We start from the raw sequence: 6,000 nt of genomic DNA, 5'->3' as shown, positions 1-6,000 counted from the left end.
TTGCAGCTGCCTGATATGAAACATTTACGCGTCGTGCAATGTGATCCAGACGAATGACCCTGAACTTATTTATGTGAGGCCCGGTATGTCGCTCACCGCACTACTCCTTTTCCAAGCAACGACTGGGAACACGCCGCAAGGCACAAACATACAGTGGCAGCCATGCGAACAGAGAAGTAACTTTTAACTAAAAGGAGTAAGTCATCATAATACACGCTGACTGCATAGACAAAACAGTTGTGTAGGGTCACTAAAAGACAATAAGGCAACTGGCCACGGCAACCACCCCGGGTAGAAGAGCACGGTTGCCATCCACGGACCCCTGCGTTACGGGCCCAGCAAGCTTCCACGTTCACGTGCCTTTGCGGTCTGCATCGCTCGTGGCTTCTGGCCAATGGCAGCCGACACAATGGCATGCGTGCCAGTCCAGAGTGCAGAAGACGACGTACGACCGTCGACACAGACGTGTCCGCATCCTTCGCAGCGCTGCAAAGTCGGACGAATTCTGTGGACGAAGCTGTTCTGCCCGTTACGGCCGAACTGACGAGGTGGCAGGCACCTCTGGCCGTGCTCACACTGCGTCGTCCAGCGCCCCGTCGGCGCTGTGTGCGGTCCTCTTCTCTCCAATGGCTCCACATACGCCCCTCTGTTCAGGCAGCGTGCCCTGTGTGAGCCGCAGTGTGACGGGACGACAGACACCGAATATTCTGCCGCTCTGTAGAGCACTCACAGGACGATATTCCGCCCTGCGACGTGGGCGAGTCATAGTGGCACCTGGATAAAGATTTCCACTCTGTGCGACGGCTCCGCACCGACAGAGCTTTCCGTAACACTCAGCTATCAGGTAGCACAAAGGAGGGCGCTGTTGGGCACACGCGCACGCCGCCTCTCTGCCATTTAATTCTCTTGTTACGGCTCCGCTGTCTTACTCGTTCTCTTATTGCGGCGTATTGCAGACCATTTCTTCTGAAAGTTCCACATTTTACAAACAGTAGTGTAAGTTCACATGGGCGGTGACTGATGGAGGGACAGTAAATGGGAAAGACAATGACACTTGTTCTACATTTCAACTATCATACTTCAGAATCCCCTGAACGAATTTTTGAAGAGTTGAGAACAAGTGTTTGAACTTAACACTGTAACTTATTCGTTATTTGATTTCACTGAAGGATTTGATAACATTGTTGATCCATTGTCAGTAATTGTTCTTAAATTGTTTTATCTAACTGCGTAGTTTTGTCTTAATATGTCTAGGCGCCTACCCCGATGAATCATGGACCTTGCCGTTGGTGGGGAGGCTTGCGTGCCTCAACGATACAGATGGCCGTACCGTAGGTGCAACCACAACGGAGGGGTATCTGTTGAAAGGGCAGACAAACGTGTGGTTCCTGAAGACGGGCAGCAGCCTTTTCACTAGTTGCAGGGGCATCAGTCTGGATGACTGTCTGATATGGCCCTGTAACACTAACCAAAACGGCCTTGCTGTGCTGGTAACACGAACGGCTGAAAGCGAGGGGAAACTACAGCCGTAGTTTTTCCCGAGGGCATGCAGCTTTACTGTATGGTTAAATGATGATGGCGTCCTCTTGGAGAAAAGTTCCCGGAGGTAAAATAGTCCCCCATTCGGATCTCCGGGAAGAGACTACTCAGGAGGATGTCGTTATCAGGAGAAAGGAAACTGGCGTTCTACGGATCGGAGCGTGGAATCTCAGATCACTTAATCGGGCAGGTAGGTCAGAAAATTTAAAAAGGGAAATGAATAGGTTAAAGTTAGATATAGTGGGAATTAGTGAAGTTCGGTGGCAGGAGGAACAAGACTTTTGGTCAGGTGAATACAGGCTTATAAATACAACATCAAATAGGGGTAATGCAGGAGTAGGTTTAATAATGAATAAAAAAATAGGAGTGCGGGTAAGCTACTACCAACAGCATAGTGAACGCATTACTGTGGCCAAGATAAACACGAAGCCCCTGCCAACTACAGTAGTATAAGTTTATATGCCAACTAGCTCTGCAGATGACGAAGTAATTGATGAAATGTATGATGAGATAAAAGAAGTTATTCAGGTAGTGAAGGGAGACGAAAATTTAATTGTCATGGGTGACTGGAATTTAAGAGTAGGATAAGGGAGAGAAGGAAACGTAGTAGGTGAATATGGATTGGGGGAGAGAAAAGAAAGAGGAAGCCGTCTGCTGGAATTTTCCACAGAGCACAACTTAATCATAGCTAACATTTGGTTCAAGTATCATAAAAGAAGATTGTATACATGGAAGAAGCCTGGAGATACTAGAAGGTATCAGATAGATTATATAATGGTAAGAGAGATATTTAGGAACTAGGTTTTAAATTGTAAGACATTTCCAGGGGCAGATGTGGACTCTGACCACAATCTATTGGTTATGAACTGTAGATTAAAACTGAAGAAACTGCAAAAAAGTGGGAATTTAAGGAGATGGGACATGGATAAACTGACTAAACCAGAGGTTGTACAGAGATTCAGGGAGAGCATAAGGGAACAATTGACGGGAATGGGGGAAAGCAATACAGTAAAAGAAGAATGGGTAGCTCTGAGGCATAAAGTAGTGAAGGCAGTAGAAGATCAAGTAGGTAAAAAGACGAGGGGTGGTAGAAATCATTGGGTAACAGAAGAAATATTGAATTTATTTGAAAGGAGAAAATATAAAAACGCAGTAAATGAAGCAAGCAAAAAGGAATACAAACGTTTCAAAAATGAGATCGAAAGGAAGTGCAAAATGGCTAAGCAGGGATGGCTAGAGGACAAATGTAAGGATGTAGAGGCTTATATCACTAGGGGTAAGATAGCCTGCAGGAAAATTAAAGAGACCTTTGGAGAAAAGAGAGCCACTTTCACGAACATCAAGAGCTCAGATGGAAACCCAGTTCTAAGCAAAGAAGGTGGAAGGAGTATATAGAGGGTCTATACAAGGGTGATGTACTTGAGGACAATATTATGGAAATGGAAGAGGATGTAGATGAAGATGAAATGGGAGATACGATACTGCGTGAAGAGTTTGACAGAGCACTGAAAGACCTGAGTCGAAACAAGGCCCCCGGAGTAGACAACATTCCATTGGAACTACTGACGGCCTTGGGAGACCCACTCCTGACAAAACTCTACCATCTGGTGACCAAAATGTATGAGACAGGCGAAACACCCTCAGACTTCAAGAAGAATATAATAATTCCAATCCCAAAGAAAACAAATGTTGACAGATGTGAAAATTACCGAACTATCAGTTTAATAAGTCACAGCTGCAAAATAGTAACGCGAATTCTTTACAGACCTCGGGGAAGATCAGTTTGGATTCCGCAGAATTGTTGGAACACTTGAGGCAATACTGACCCTACGACCTATTTTAGAAAATAGATTAAGGAAAGGCAAACCTACATTTCTAGCATTTGTAGACTTAGAGAAAGCTTTTGACAATGTTGACTGGAATACTCTCTTTGAAATTCTGAAGTTGGCGGGGGTAAAATACAGGGAGCGAAAGGCTATTTATGATGATGATGTTTGGTTTGAGGGGCGCTCAACTGCGTGGTTATCAGCGCTCGTACAATTTCCCAACCTTTGCTCAGTCCAATTTCGCCACTTTCCTGGATGATGATGAAATGATGAGGACAACACAAACACCCAGTCATCTCGAGGCAGGTGAAAATCCCTGACCCCGCCGGGAATCGAACCCGGGACCCCGTCCTCGGGAAACGAGAACGCTACCGCGAGACCACGAGCGGCGGACGACTATTTACAATTTGTACAGAAACCAGATGGCAGTTATAAGTGTCGAGTGCATGAAAGGGATGCAGCGGTTGGGAAGGGAGTGAGACAGCCTTGTAGCCTCTCCCCGATGTTATTCAATTTGTATATTGAGCAAGCAGTAAAGGAAACAAAAGAAAAATTCGGAGTAGGTATTGAAGTCCATGGAGAAGAAATAGAAACGTTGAGGTTCGCCGACGACATTGTAATTCTGTCAGAGACAGCAAAGGACTTGGAAGGAGGATATAAGGTGAACATCAACAAAAGCAAAACAATGATAATGGAATGTAGTCGAATTAAGTCGGGTGATGCTGCGGGAATTAGATTAGGAAATGAGACACTTAAAGTAGTAAAGGGGCTTTGCTATTTGGGGAGCAAAATAACTGATGATGGTCGAAGTAGAGAGGATAAAAAATGTAGACTGGCAATGGCAAGGAAAGCGTTTCTGAAGAAGAAAAATTTGTTAACATCGAGTATAGATTTAAGTGTCAGGAAGTCGTTTCTGAAAGTATTTTTATGGAGTGTAGCCATGTATGGAAGTGAAAAATGGACGAGAAATAGTTTAGACAAGAAGAGAATAGCAGCTTTCGAAATGTGGTGCTACAGAAGAATGCTGAAGATTAGATGGGTAGATGACATAACTAATGAGAAGGTATTGAATAGAATTGGGGAGAAGAGGAGTTCGTAGCACAACTTGACAAGAAGAAGGGACCGGTTGGTAGGACATGTTCTGAGACATCGAGGGATCACAAATTTAGTATTGGAGGGCAGCGTGGAGGGCAAAAATCGTAGAGGGAGACCAAGAGATGAATACACTAAGCAGATTCAGAAGGATGTAGGTTGCAGTAAGTACTGGGAGATGAAGAAGCTTGCACAGGGTAGAGTAGCATGGAGAGCTGCATCAAACCAGTCTCAGGACTGAAGACAACAGCAACAACATGTCAAGGCGTTGTTGAGCCGTGAACGCAATCGGGCGACCACAGTGTTGAGCGGCATAGTGGACACATTTCAGCAGAACAACGCCCGCCTCTTTGTGATGAGGAATGTGCGAGTCTTCTCCGAAGAACGACGGGTACCACAGCATCCGTGCCCTTCCTGATCGCTTGTTATGTCGCCCATCGAACACGTCTCATATACGGTCGGTTGGCAGCTTGTTCGTTCAGGTCATCCTGCAGCCAGAATTGATGCTTTATGGGCGCGCCTACTAACCACGCGGCAGATTATTAACCATCAGCATATTCAGGCGTTCTTTGATTCCATTCCGCGACGTCTAGTATCTCTGACCGCAGCACATAGAGGCGCTACTCCGTACCGAATTGCCGCAATCGTAGTGCTTCTGTAGGTGCTGTAATGCTGATCATTTGCGTAGTGTCATGTCCGTAATCGGTGGTATAAACTTCATTGTGATTACACCTCTCAGTCTTGGTGTTTTACCTTTTCCGAGCAGCAGTGCAGTTTGCACGAACAATACGTACTTTCAGCTGTTGTACACATGAAAATCGCTGGACTTGCGACATGAGACTAAATCCGTGCCGGCACTACTGAAGGACATCTGAATCGGCGCTCTCTTCTTAGTGGCGGACCGCGACACGCTGACAGCTCCTCCGCTCGCCGAGTCGGCCGTCCCGAGGCGCGATCGGCAGGCAGCAGGCAGCAGGCAGCAGGCAGCCCCACCCCGGCCGTCCGTCGCCGGCGGCCGCCTGCGGCTGCGGCTGCGGCTGAGGCTGAGCTGCTGCTCCCCCGCCCCCCAACCCCTCTTCTCCCCTCCCTCCATCACAGCCCCACAGCCTTAATGCGTGCGCCCGTTTGATGAATGCTGCAGTGGAACGCGGCTGGAATCCCACCCGGCTTAATGGAGTTCTCCGCTTTAATAGCTCTTTCCAGCTAAATGGAATTCTCTCCAAATGGAAATAAGCGCTCTACGTCCGACGATAAAAGGCTATGGAGGGAAAAATGTGTCGGGCAGACGATACCGCCGTTTCGAGTGTGTGCAGAGCTTTCTTTTTCGCGGAAGACGTGTTCCAGATGTCTCTGATAACGGCGACTCTGGAGGTGCCTTAGCCCCAGCATTAGGCCAAGTAGACGACCTCTACGCACAACACAGCTGCACACAGCGCTCTCTGGCTCGTATTTTTCCACGAAATTTCCCTTCAGCTTAACGAAGTTGCTATGACGTTTTTGCCAGTGTGCAGATCCGTTCTACGAATTTATATTTTACAAGGGA

This window comes from Schistocerca cancellata, chromosome 6, assembly GCF_023864275.1.
Source record: "Schistocerca cancellata isolate TAMUIC-IGC-003103 chromosome 6, iqSchCanc2.1, whole genome shotgun sequence".
NCBI lineage: Eukaryota > Metazoa > Arthropoda > Insecta > Orthoptera > Acrididae > Schistocerca > Schistocerca cancellata.
Note: the sequence above shows the minus strand (reverse complement) of the source record.